The 13,943-nt window shown below is 44.8% G+C and overlaps 1 protein-coding gene across 2 annotated transcripts in view; it reads right to left on the reverse strand.

The window, feature by feature from the left end:
- RNF19A (ring finger protein 19A, RBR E3 ubiquitin protein ligase) overlaps nucleotides 1-13,224 on the reverse strand; it is a 158,827-nt gene extending 145,603 nt beyond the window's left edge. For both annotated transcript variants that reach the window (XM_082257564.1, XM_082257565.1), the window contains exon 1: nucleotides 13,070-13,224. The gene's annotated coding sequence lies outside the window, so the exon portion shown is untranslated. The remainder of the gene's footprint in view (nucleotides 1-13,069) is intronic.
- Nucleotides 13,225-13,943: the final 719 nt, after the last annotated feature.

Below are 13,943 nucleotides of genomic sequence, written 5' to 3' on the forward strand. Positions count from 1 at the left end.
CTAGGGAGTGCTTACTGTGTGGGGGGATGATTGTACTGTGGGAAGGCAGGAGATCCGTGTTCCTACTTAGCAGAAACACAAGAACTGCCTTCCCTTGTCACAGAACTGCAATCTGCCTGTCTCCCGAACGATCAGCGTGTCTGCGGAACCCACTAATTGTCTCTCTGTGTCTAATCACAGCGGGTCAGCGGTGGCACACGTGCGCACCCCAGACCAGGTAGTGCAGAATCACGCACAGGTACATGATCCCGCATAGGGGAGCTGACTTGCCACCGTTTATGTACCCACTCCTATTTCCGCAATACCCGCCTAGGCGATAATGAGGTCCCTTGCCCTGCAGCCTCCTGGGACACATCACTTTGTTCAGAAGGCTGCAAGACCATTTACAAAGCGCCACTCAAGCTCACATGGCTGTGGTTCCTCAGAAAACCAAAGCCGGCTCCCATACCCAAGATGGTGCCACCAGAACCTGCAGAGGTTGAAAAATCCGGGTGTGGAAAGAAAGGTATGGACCCCCGGCACTGCTTTTGGTTTTGAAAAGTCAGGAGCTACCGTATTTGTATTAAAAAGGAAAAAAAACAAAATGAACTTCCTCTTTAAGTCCTCTTTTACCCATTAGAGGTGCAGTCTGGAATTGAAGAGTATGCTGGTACAAAGCTTTACCATCTCCACTCCAAACAGGTTAGGTGAATGCGGAGACAAGTGTGAGATTCCTCCAGAGATCACACCCACGGTCCACGTATACATCTCAGGTGTGTGTTTAAGAATACACGGCAACCTGAACATAAAAAGGGGTTCCAAGACAACGTGTTCAAATAAAACAATGACATTTCATGTGGGAGTGAGAGGACAAAAGACTAGACATGACACGGCACTGTATAAACACTACACACATATATAATCTATAAGCTGGGTCCAGGCTCTGGAACTCCTCAATGGAGGGAGAGATGTCATGTAAAAAGTCTACCAATAAAAGGTCCCTATGATAAATGGTGATCTAGAACAAAGGCCTAAATTATTACTTAATGTGATCACTATAATACAAAGGCACAAATAGGGCTCATGCACGCTGCAGCTCAAATAAACGGCTCCTACAGGCTATTGAGCCCTTTGTCTCAGTTGGAAAGCCTCCTCCATGTTAGCCAATGTGTCCATGCACACACTATGGCTTTTTCAGGAGTTTACAGGCAGAAAAACACTGCACCAAACTCACGTTTTAAGAGAAGCTTTCAAGCAGAAAAGACGCCTAAGTGCCCAAAAAACACTTGAAAAAGCACAAAGCTCAAAAGAAGAAAAAAATAAAAATAAAAAAAGGCAAAATTAGCTTCAAAACAAATATCCTGCTGGATCATTCAATTTGGCTCCTGAATTAGAGATCATATATATATATATATATTATATTGTCAAAGCATTGGGACGTGGTATATAGAATAAATAAAGGAACATCTAGTGCTCTCTGTATATAATCAAACTTTAATAAAAATGATTGTAGAAAACTCACAAACATTGCACTTCAGTCAAGTGCAGATGATTAGCGCTCTCAGTATACCATAGTCCTTTTAGGATGGCCGTGGCTGACGTCACATGTTGCTCCTCCCCCATGCGCGTTACGTCCTGGGCGGGACTTTGTCAGCAGGAATGGACAGATGGAGTCTTACAACATCACTGTATGCTGGTTGGAGAGTCTTTGTACCCCACCGGGGAAGGTGCATGAAGACCATTCTGGTCATATGGAGGCGAGAGGTTGTGTGTGACTGTGGTGGAGGGATTCTCACAGCGGCACCTGCATGTCCCAATTGGCGCTTCTCCACTGCATGGAACCGAATGGTTCGGCTCGCTTTTGTGCTTTTCCACTGCTAGTACTGCATGGTACGGTGTAGGGACGGTTCGGTACGGCGGCGCTTTTCCACTACATGGAACCGAACGGTACGGCTCGCTTAAACAGTACCACCTCAGTTGTGGTTCCAACAGGGCCGTACCATAACCCACAATCCTTTGCATGCAGCCTTGACTGTTTGTCACTACTAGCCACTGATTGGTCAGAGAATCATTGTTATCCCACCCACTTACTTTAGTACTACTTTAGTGGAAAAGCAAACCATACCAAACCGTACCGAACCGTTCCAACACCGTACCATGCGGTACCATGCAGTGGAAAACCAAACAGGGCCAAGAAGGGACGAGTAGAGCCGAGCCGGTACTTGCAGTGGAAAAGTGCCAAATGTTAAGCACCTATCCACAGTGGTCACGTTCATGAGGACCCTATGTGATGGATATTTACGTTAATTTTAGGAATACAAGTTTAATAGATTTTTGCGCTACATAATTCTAAGGTCACAGGTGCACACGCACACACACAGTCATAGACCACCTTCCTTAAAGCGGAGCTCCACCCAATAGGGGAAGCATACTTGTTTGCTTCCTCCCCCTCCGTTGCCACATTTGGCACCTTTCGGAGGGGGAGGAGCGGGTACCTGTCAAAACCACTTCCTGGTAATATCACTGCGCAGCGATCTACGTCATGTCCGGCCCCTCCTCCTTCTCCCTGCTGCTTTCTGGGACCTGTGTGTGTCCCAGAAGACGGCAGAACCATTCAGAAAATGTAGCACGACTCACGCATGCGCAGTAGGATACTGGCTGTGAAGGCTTCACTGCCAGTTTCCCTTACTTGCAATGCTAGAACCTGTACCTGAAGCAGATGGAAGAATCAGCTCAAGGTGCCCACATTGCAGGATCCCTGGACAGGTAAGTGTCCTTATCCTAAAAGTCAGTAGCTACAGTATTTGTAGCTGCTGACTTAATTTTTTTTTTCCCCAGACTGGAACTCCACTTTAAGAGTGTAAGCGCTCTAGGTAAGGTTCGCTTGAGCTGCCAAAATAATACAATCTACCAGTCCAGAGCAAAACATTTGACAAAGGATGGCAGGTAAAATATTACCACTCAAGATACATTAAAAGAAATCCTTTTTTTGTTAATATTTTCAATTGTTTAATATTTCATATTCAGGGGGTCAGGGGCAGTTTCCCCTTTTGCCCCCTTATAAATTAGGCACTGCCCATATTACATGATCCTCACATGAATCCCAATTCAAGCTTCATCTTCCACCCCAGCCATTTCATATCACAGGAGATACATTTCAGTCATAACGTGTACCTAAAAGTTTCATTTTAGGGCTCATTCACATCATTTACGCTGAGTAGCACAGATCAATGAAGGCTTATTGCAATGATGCATAGAATGTAAAGGTTTGTATGCACCCTTTTCCTACCATAAACATGCAATATGTTTGCCTTTTGTACGCAAAGAAATTCACCTCACTGCATGTAACATAGAGTTGAATAAAGTATCATTTTGTGAAACCACAAAAAAAAAAAAAAACAATGCAATGCATTGAAACAACACATTGCACCTCCCCATTGCAAAGGATAGGGTGTGAATAAAACTCCCATCAGGTTTTTCTGTCATTCGTGCCCCACTGGAGAGGTGACCCCTCACTTCCTGTCCGGTGGACACAACAGGAAGTGATGGTAAACCTCACCAATATGAGGGAAATTCTCTCCAGCTGACAACACGAAACACCAAAATGTCTAATACGTATTTGAGAATGTGCTTAGAAGCTTTTTTCCAAGCCAAACTCAACCTTAAAGCGGAGTGCCACCCATTTTTAATAACTTGGATTACATAGATGTATGTAATCCCCTTTAAAACGACTTTTACCAATGGAAACTTTTTTTTTTTTTTTTTTGCTAGTAAATACCTTATTTTCTCTTTATTCATCCTCTCCTCACTTCCGGTCCGATCGGCGATTCGCAGGGGTTGCTGGGATGTAGCTCATGGCATGAAATCTCGCATTATTACACAGGAGATGAGCTGTACTATTATTGAGGCCGTGCTCTGCCCCGCCTCCTCTCAGTGAGCTGTACTGTATGTAATGTATTGAGGCCGTGTTTTGCCCAGCCTCCGCCTCGCCTCCTCTCCTTGAGCAAGGACTGAAAGCATTATATCCTCACTGAGCTCACTGAGCTCACTGAGAGGAGGCGAGGCAGGGCAGAGTCGGGGCAGAACATGGCCTCAATACAATACATACAGTACAGCTCACTGAGAGGAGGCGGGGCAGAGCACGGCCTCAATACAATACATACAGTACAGCTCACTGAGAGGAGGCGGGGCAGAGCACGGCCTCAATACAATACATACAGTACAGCTCACTGAGAGGAGGCGGGGCAGAGCACGGCCTCAATACAATACATACAGTACAGCTCACTGAGAGGAGGCGGGGCAGAGGCGGGGCAGAGCACGGCCTCAATACAATACATACAGTACAGCTCACTGAGAGGAGGCGGGGCAGAGCACGGCCTCAATACAATACATACAGTACAGCTCACTGAGAGGAGGCGGGGCAGAGGTGGGGCAGAGCACGGCCTCAATACAAACAGTACAGCTCATCTCCTGTGTAATAATGCGAGATTTCATGCCATGAGATACATCCCAGCAACCCCTGCGAATTGCCGAATGACGTAATCGCCGACCGGACCCGGAAGTGAGGAGAGGATGAATAAAGAAGAAAATAAGGCATTTACTAGCAAAAAAAAAAGTTTCCATTGGTAAAAGTCGTTTTAAAGGGGATTACATACATCTAAAGTTACTAAAATGGGTGGAACTCCCCTTTAATGTATAAAAAAAAAAAAAAAAAAAAAAAAAAAAAAAAGGGGGGGAGCTAGTTTGCGATGCTACATACAGCTCAGCATAATAAAGTATCAAGAGTATAAATGATACATTGTAGAAAATATGCAATAAATGACAAAGTAACGATAATGTGGTTAGCACTCGGCATTTGACATTACAGCAGGTCCCATTAATATAATCTCCTCCTGACCCACCTAACATAAAATAAACATTTGTTTCCACTGGGAGCAACTGTAATTAATTACAAAAGGTAACTGGAGCTTTCATAGGAAACTGATTAGGCTGAGGAGAGAACAGCTCAGGCTGCACCATTGTAATAGGACAATTGCATGTTTTCAGTTCTTCTACAGACTGAAACAATTCGCCCCAACCTATATGAACAATGATTGCTGGTAGGAGCAGGCTCCTTTCTGAGACACGGAACCCACTATTCACAATGAGGTGACTGGAGCCCTCTGTGACCAAGGAACGGTGAATATACACAAAGCAGAGAGTTCAATCATCGGCAACCAGAGGCCTACACTTCAGGCTGAGGCCACCAAGTGCAGAATGGTTGAAATGGCTATTATTTCTATTTTATGGTGACCATTCATTTCAGTGAGTACTATGAACCCAATAGCTGCCAGGAGTGCATGGGGGGATAAACTGCTCCAGAGAGGCACGACATTCCTCATACTACCGAGACACTCTGTACTCATTATTCTTGTATTTATATCCAAATGCCAAGGAATGGTTTTATCACAGACAGCTAGAGGCGCCTATACATTTTAATGTGACAGGACCACAAAGCACAAACTTAATAAACTTTGTGTCTTTCGATACCAATTTAAAAAGGTAGGTTTCCGAAACTAGATATAGCCACAATGGTCACCACTTTGAAGGTACGTTTCTGAAACTAGATCTAGCCACAATGGACACCACTTTGAAGGTAAGTTTCTGACATTAGATGTAGCCACAATGGACACCGCTTTGAAGGTAAGTTTCTGAAACTAGATATAGTCACAATGGACACCACTTTGAAGGTAAGTTTCTGAAACTAGATATAGCCACAATGGAAACCACTTTGAAGGTAAGTTTCTGAAACTAGATATAGCCACAATGGACACCACTTTGAAGGTAAGTTTCTGAAACTAGATATAGCCACAATGGACACCACTTTGAAGGTAAGGTTTCTGACATTAGATGTAGCCACAATGGACACCACTTTGAAGGTAAGTTTCTGAAACTAGATATAGCCACAATGGAAACCACTTTGAAGGTAAGTTTCTGAAACTAGATATAGCCACAATGGACACCACTTTGAAGGTAAGTTTCTGAAACTAGATATAGCCACAATGGACACCACTTTGAAGGTAAGTTTCTGAAACTAGATCTAGTCACAATGGATACCACTTTGAAGGTACGTTTCTGACATTAGATGTAGCCACAATGGACACCACTTTGAAGGTTACATAGTTACATAGTAGGTGAGGTTGAATAAAGACAATAGTCCATCCAGTTCAACCTGTGTAGGTGTGTGTGGCTGTAATCATCTCACATACCCCTGAATGTTCTGATCCTTGAGATGTAAGTCTAAGAGTCTTTTGAAAGCCACCATACTACCCGCAGAAACCACCTCTTGTGGTAGAGAATTCCACAATCTTGTAGCCCTAACAGTAAAGAACCCCCCACGTTGCTTGAGGTTAAAACGCTTCTCCTCTAATCGCATTGTATGCCCTCGAGTCCTCATGCAATCCCTTCGAATGAACAGCTTTTTTTCTAAGCTGGGATCCCCATTAAGATATTTATAAATTGCTATCATGTCCCCCCTCAGACGTCTCTTCTCCAGGGAGAATAAATCGAGCGATTGTAGACGCTCTTCATAGTCAAGGTCCTCCAATCCCCTAATTAGTTTAGTTGCCCTTCTCTGGACTCTCTCCAGCTCCAAAACATCCCTCCTGAGGACTGGCGACCAGAACTGGACAGAATACTCCAGATGCGGTCGGATCAGAGTTTTATAAAGTGGAAGGATTATAGTCTTATCTCTGGAATACATCCCTTTCTTTATGCATGCCAATATTCTGCTGGCTTTGGCAGCTGCCGCTTGACATTGCATGCTGTTGCCTAATCTATCATCAACCAAGACTCCCAGATCCTTCTCCATTTTTGATTCCCCCAAGGGTTCCCCTCCTAACGTGTATTGTGCTTTTATGTTTTTAGTCCCCAAGTGCAAAACCTTACACTTCTCCACGTTAAACCTCATTTGCCATGTCCGTGCCCACTCTGTAATTTTGTCCAGGTCATTCTGTAGGATATCTGCTTCATGCTGTGCAGTTATTGCTCTGGCCAATTTTGTGTCATCTGCAAAAACTGATATCGAACTACTGATCCCGACCTCAATGTTGTTTATGAATAAATTGAACAAGGTTGGTCCCAGGACTGAGCCCTGGGGCACCCCGCTTACTACCTCAGACCAGTCTGAGTATGCGCTGTTTATTACCACTCTTTGGACACGCCCTTTAAGCCAATTCCGTATCCAAGAGCAAACCCTGCTGTCGATACCTGCAGATCTTATTTTATAAATTAAGCGCTTGTGGGGAACTGTATCAAACGCCTTAGAGAAATCCAAGTACACCACATCCACTGGTCTCCCCCTATCTAGCTCACAGCTCACCTCCTCGTAAAATGTTAATAGATTGGTTTGACAAGAACGCCCATTTGTAAACCCGTGCTGATTACTGCTGATGATGTTGTTGTCTTTAGCAAACTCTACGATATAGTCCCTTATCATCCCCTCCAGAAGTTTACATACTATTGATGTCAAACTGACAGGCCTATAATTTCCCGGGATATGCCTCTGGCCCTTTTTGAATATCGGAATCACGTTAGCTTTCTTCCAATCCCCTGGTACATCTCCTGTCCTAATACTGTCAGCAAAGATCAGGAACAGTGGTCTGGATATAACCTTACTGAGTTCCTTGAGTACTCTCGGATGTACGCCATCCGGGCCTGGTGATTTGTTTGTGTTGAGTTTATCCAGCCTTTCCCTGATTTCACCCTCTGTTAGCCATAGTGGCAAGTCCTGTGTATTACTACTAACCAAACAGTCATGGTCAGTGTACCCTTCCTTTTCCTGTGTAAAGACTGACGAGAAAAAAGCATTCAGCACGGTTGCTTTTTCAGTGTCCTCTGTAACCATCCTCCCATCATTGTTAATTATGTGTGCAATATGCTCTGCCCTAGTTTTTTTGCTGTTGATATATTTAAAGAATTTCTTTGGGTTTTTTTTACTATCCTCCGCTATTTGTCTCTCAAAGTTGATTTTAGCCATCTTGATTTCTTGTTTACTTTTCTTATTTGCCTCCTTGTATTGCTCGAAAGCCGATACTGTGCCCTCTGATTTATACTTCTTGAAGGCCAATTTTTTTCCCCTAATAAGTTTTTTGACGCTACGGTTTAGCCAGCCAGGTTTGGCTTTGTCTCTTCTAAATTTATTTCCCATAGGAATGCACTGCAAGATGCCTTTGCCTAATATGTTCCTAAAGCATTCCCATTTTTCCTCTGTGGTCAGGGATCCCAGGGTTTGGTCCCAGTTTACCCTTTCCATCAATGAGTACAATTTTGGAAAGTTTGCCCTTCTGAAGTTTAGGGTTCTTATGTTCCCCACTTGCCTTGTTATATTGTTATTTATACTAAATGTGATCATCCTGTGATCGCTAGAGCCCAGATTGTCCTGGACTCCTACCTGCGAGATTAGGTCTGGGTCATTAGTGATCAATAGATCCAGGACTGCATTTTCTCTAGTCGGAGAATCCACCAACTGTGACATGTAATTATCCTGTAAGGTTTCCGTGAATAGGCGGGCCTTCTGTGAGTGTGCAGTCCCCTCGTCCCAGTCAATGTCGGGATAATTGAAGTCCCCCAATATGACGACTGATCCCAATTTTGCCACTTTACTCATTAGTGCTAAGAATTCCAGCTCTACCTCCTCCGCTTGGTTAGGTGGCCTATAGCAAACCCCCACAATTACTTTCCCCTTTTCTCCTTCCCTATGGAGTTCAACCCACACAGATTCTAAATCTATGCTCATCCCATCCGTAATGTCACTCCTTTCTGTCACCTTTATATTGTTCTTGACATAGAGTTTCTGAAACTAGATATAGCCACAATGGACACCACTTTGAAGGTAAGTGTCTGAAACTAGATATAGTCACAATGGACACCACTTTGAAGTAGAGCTGCACGATTAATCGTAACAGAACCGAGATCGCGATTCACTCCCCCTGATGATCTTAACATGACACTTGCTCAATTCTTTACATAGCTGTGAGGAAGCAGCTGTCAAAAAAAAAAAAAAAAAAAAAAGCCTCCAGCAAAAGCCTATCAGCATTAGTCTCCCACTGAACTGTAAACACAAAATGATTACATTGCATCTTTTCGTTCCCTCTGCCAGAGGAAGGAAGTTTAACCTCTTAAAGACTAGACCTTTTTCCTACACTTGTTGCTTGCAAGTTAAATCAGTTTATTTTTCCTAGAAAAGTAGTTAGAACCCCCAAACATTTATATATATATATTTTTTTAGCAGAGACCCTGCAGAATAAAATGGTGATTGTTGTAAATTTTTATGTCACACTGTATTTGCGCAGCAGTCTTTCAAACGCAATTAATACACTTTAATGAAAAAAATAAAAAACAAAACCGTAAAGTTATCCCAATTTTTTTTATAATGTAAAAGATGTTACACAGAGAATCGTGATCTTTATTCCAAGCAAAAAAATCGTGATTCTCATTTTGGCCAGAATCGTGCAGCTCTACTTTGAAGGTAAGTTTCTGAAATTAGATATAGTCACAATGGACACCACTTCGAAGGTAACTTTCTGACAGTAGATGCAGACATGATGGCCACCACTTTGGAGGTAGTTCTCTGACATTAGATGTAGACACAATGGACACCACTTTCAAGGAAGGTTTCTGACACTAGATGTAGGCACAATGGAGGTTTTCTAAAGTAGTCAAAATTGAAAATATCAAGGTCTCCTTTACAATTTTATGGTGCATTACTGCCCACGTGTTAATGCATGGTTCTACTAATGCAATTTTTTTTTTTTTTTTATGCCAAAATTTCCTTTTTAGATGGAGTATAGAAGAGTTATAACCCCTATCATTTTGTAGAACTATCTGTGTCCCATTGGGGAGATGTCCATTCACTTCCTGGACCACAGCCCCAATAGAAAGTGGATGGAAATTCTTCCAAAGTGAGGGAAATGTCTGGTTGTCACCAGAACTAGGGTACACATTGGAAGACTTCCCCTTCATTCTTGATTAAGTGTAAAGTGGGGTACACACTAGTAGAAAATCTGCCGAAAATTCCCGTCCGAGGTAAAATCGTACGATTTTCGGCTAGTGTGTACACAACTTTCTGCAGCCAATGCCGACATTTTTAACGAAAAAAAAAAACGGGAGTGACAAACACCAAAATTTGTATTGTCTGTCCCCAGACGACCAATTTTCGTTTAATGTGTATACAGTATGTCCGTGAAAAATTGGATACGAAAGACCGCGCATGATCTGAAGTTGCTGACGACCCGGAACTCTAGGAACAAATATCCCCAAAAAAAAAATTGGACGAGAAATTTCGTGAACATTATGCACTGTCAACTAAAAACGGTTATGAACGCTGAGCAAGAGAGAAAAATCGGAGGATATTTCGTCCGATTTCCGTCAAGTGTGTACGGGAAGATAAACTCCTTGGGGGCAGGGATTGGTGTGAATGTACAGCATGTAAAGTGCTGTACTATATAAAGCCCTGTAATGAATAAAGCACATTATCACTGTCGTCCTTCTAAAGGAACCTTTTACAAGTTATGGCACAAGGTACACCCCCCCTTTAAAATAAACTTTTCCTGAGGCTCCCTAGTGGAACATTCTGGGGAATAGACTTATGGAAATTTGTACAAAGGAAAACATTGATGTTGTCACCACATTTAGGAGATGCTTGATTTTATTTTATAACCAGCACTACAACCCTGCTAGTCACCTTCCTTCTCATTGAAAGCCATAAACAAGTTCCTGGGTTTTACAGTATTTTTCATACACTATGACTGAGAACACATAGAAGGCGGCTATTTTTTTTTTTGGCAAAATATTACTTAAAAAAAAAAATGAGCAGCACCACTTTGGGCACCAGCACTTGTTGCTATGGGTAAGTGCCATAACCTTTTCCTATGAGTAAGAGCCACATTCCTTCTTGCTATGAACAAAAGCGTCATCATAAATGCTTTCAGTTTTGAAACTTCTATATGTGACAAAACTAACATTTCACCGTATAGTAATTAAGGAAAAAGTGAATATATCGGACACATCAGAGGTCATATCAGTGACTTATAAATCAGAATAAAGTTGATAAACACTCATCTGTGGTTATAAACAAATCAAACAAATAACACAAACCAACTCAACTGCCTTAATTATCTCCGATAAACTATAACTGCCCATCCGGGGACACGGAGCCGTTGTTGGATAACATATTAACCCGGACATTTCAGGGACTTTGTCATCGCAGGAATTGTTAGGACAACAGGTAGACGACTTCACAGCCGCCAACAACCATTTGTCCATTTCTGACAACTACAGCGGGTTATACAAACAGATGGAAACCACCAGATGCTTCTGTAAGGGCCACAACCATAACAACATATGGACAAACAACTTTCCCTATTATTGGCTCCTAACACCACCGTGACCGACCGCTATAATAAGACACCATTGTTCTGACCAATTCAAATCCCAATCTGTGTCTGATCATCCCGCTATAGAGACAACTACTTTCATTACAAACGTACAACCAGAAGACATAGTAAAAGAAAGAAACATGACAGCGGTGTCTCCGATCTGCACAGCTCCTGGCCATTTGGTCTCAGATAACTTTTGCTTTATCTCCTCAAATTCTTCACCTTATGACCCGTCCCTGGACACAGAACTCATCCCAGTGCCAGATCTGCCAGACATCGGATCTCTGTGTGCCAAAGTAGAGGATCCCCAGATCATGTCTGAGCCCCCTGCCAGAGCTATGGCAATTCTAGGCCCCCCGGCTACAGCCATCGCCACTTTCATTTTCAAGGCTCAACAAGTTGAAGAGAGAAGCTGATCCACTTCCGGGCCCCCTGCCGCAGCCACTTCTGAGACCCCATGCCACAGCTACAGCCACTTCAGGGCCCCCTGCCACAGCCACTTTCGGGCACCCTGCCACAGACACAGCCACTTCTGGGCACCCTGCCACAGACACAGCCAATTCTGGGCACCCTGCCACAGACACTTTTGGGCCCCCTGCCACAGCTACAGCCACTTCAGGGCCCCCTACCACAGCCACTTCTGAGACCCATGCCACAGCCACTTCTGGGCCCCCTGCCACAGCACTTCTGGGCACCCTGCCACAGCCACTTCTGGGCCCCCTGCCACAGCCACTTCTGGGCCCCCTGCCACAGCCACTTCTGGGCCCCCTGCCACAGCACTTCTGGGCACCCTGCCACAGCACTTCTGGGCACCCTGCCACAGCTACAGCCACTTCTGGGCACCCTGCCACAGCCACTTCTGAGACCCATGCCACAGCCACAGCCACTTCTGGGCACCCTGCCACAGCCACTTCTGGGCCCCCTGCCACAGCCACTTCTGGGCACCCTGCCACAGCCACTTCTGGGCACCCTGCCACAGCCACTTCTGGGCCCCCTGCCACAGCCACTTCTGGGCACCCTGCCACAGCATCAGCCACTTCCGAGACCCCATGCCACAGCTACAGCCACTTCAGGGCCCCCTGCCACAGCCACTTCTGAGACCCCATGCCACAGCTACAGCCACTTCAGGGCCCCCTGCCACAGCCACTTCTGAGACCCATGCCACAGCTACAGCCACTTCTGGGCACCCTGCCACAGACACTTTTGGGCCCCTTGCCACAGCTACAGCCACATCCGGGCCCCCTGCCACAGCTACAGCCACATCCGGGCCCCCTGCCACAGCCACTGCTGAGACCCATGCCACAGCCACAGCCACTTTCGGTCCCCCTACCACAGCCACCACATGCGGGCCCCCTGCCACAGCTACATCCGAGCACCATGTCTGAACCTCCCACCACAGCTTTGGGCACCACATTGTAGCCCTCTAGCACAGCAATGGGCACTACCCCTTCTCCCAGACACCGGTATGAGATGTCCTATGCCCCGGACATCAAATGCCAATCCATCCGGGCACAAAGAGCCACATCTGCCGGGCACCGAGCTCCAACCATATGCCAAACCTCTGATCACCACATCCACCTTCTGCCCACCAGATGTCCCAACCACCACCACCAGTCCTGGGCACCTCCACATACTGTGCCCCCCTCCCCCCATTACAGTCCCCAGCCTCTTACCTACAATCCGCACAGTAATCCCCGGGCACAGGACCGGCCAGTCCGCTGCTAATTATCCACCTCGTACACCGGAGCCCGGGGCCGCCGTCTGAGCCATCAGAGAAGCGGAAGTGAGGGAACCAGGCTGCGGGAGGAGGAGGAGGAGGCAGGGAGGGACGCGCGCTCACGACCAAAAGTCGCAGGTACGCGGAAGACGCACAGCAGGATGCAAGGACGTCATGCGCGAGCACGGCCCCCAGCAACTGCTGCGGAACCGCTGTGCTCGCGCACGTTGAGCTCCTCTGGAGCGCGCATTGCTTGGCATGACGTCAGTGTGGCATCCTGTGGGCGATGTGCTGCAGAGTCTGGGCTGTGTGTATATACAGTGATAGGGGGAGGGGAGAGGGGTCTCCTCCAACACACAAGGGCTGCACCAGGACTTACCCTGACAATCTGGTTCAACCACTTCAGCCCTGGGAGGTTTTACCCCCCCCTTCATGACCAGGCCATGTTTTGTGATACAGCACTGAGTTACTTTAACTGAGACGCTGTACCCAAATACAACGGATGTCCTTTTTTCCCCACAAATAGAGCTTTCTTTTGGTGGTATTGGATCTCCTCTGCGGGTTTTTTTTTTTTTAATTGTAATATATGAAAAAATAAATGTAAAATGAATACACAAATAACTAAAATCATCATAAATAAATAAAATAAATTATTTATATGTATTAATAAATAAATAATATTCAACCTCTAACCCTTCAATATATTAAATCAATTATTATTATTATTATTGTTATTATTATTAATAATAATAAACACCCAAACCTGAACAAGAAAAAAAATATTATTAATAATAATAATATAAATATAAAAAAATATAAATAATATATAT

This window comes from Pelophylax lessonae, assembly GCF_965119305.1.
Source record: "Pelophylax lessonae genome assembly, chromosome: 5".
In the NCBI taxonomy this organism is placed as follows: domain Eukaryota; kingdom Metazoa; phylum Chordata; class Amphibia; order Anura; family Ranidae; genus Pelophylax; species Pelophylax lessonae.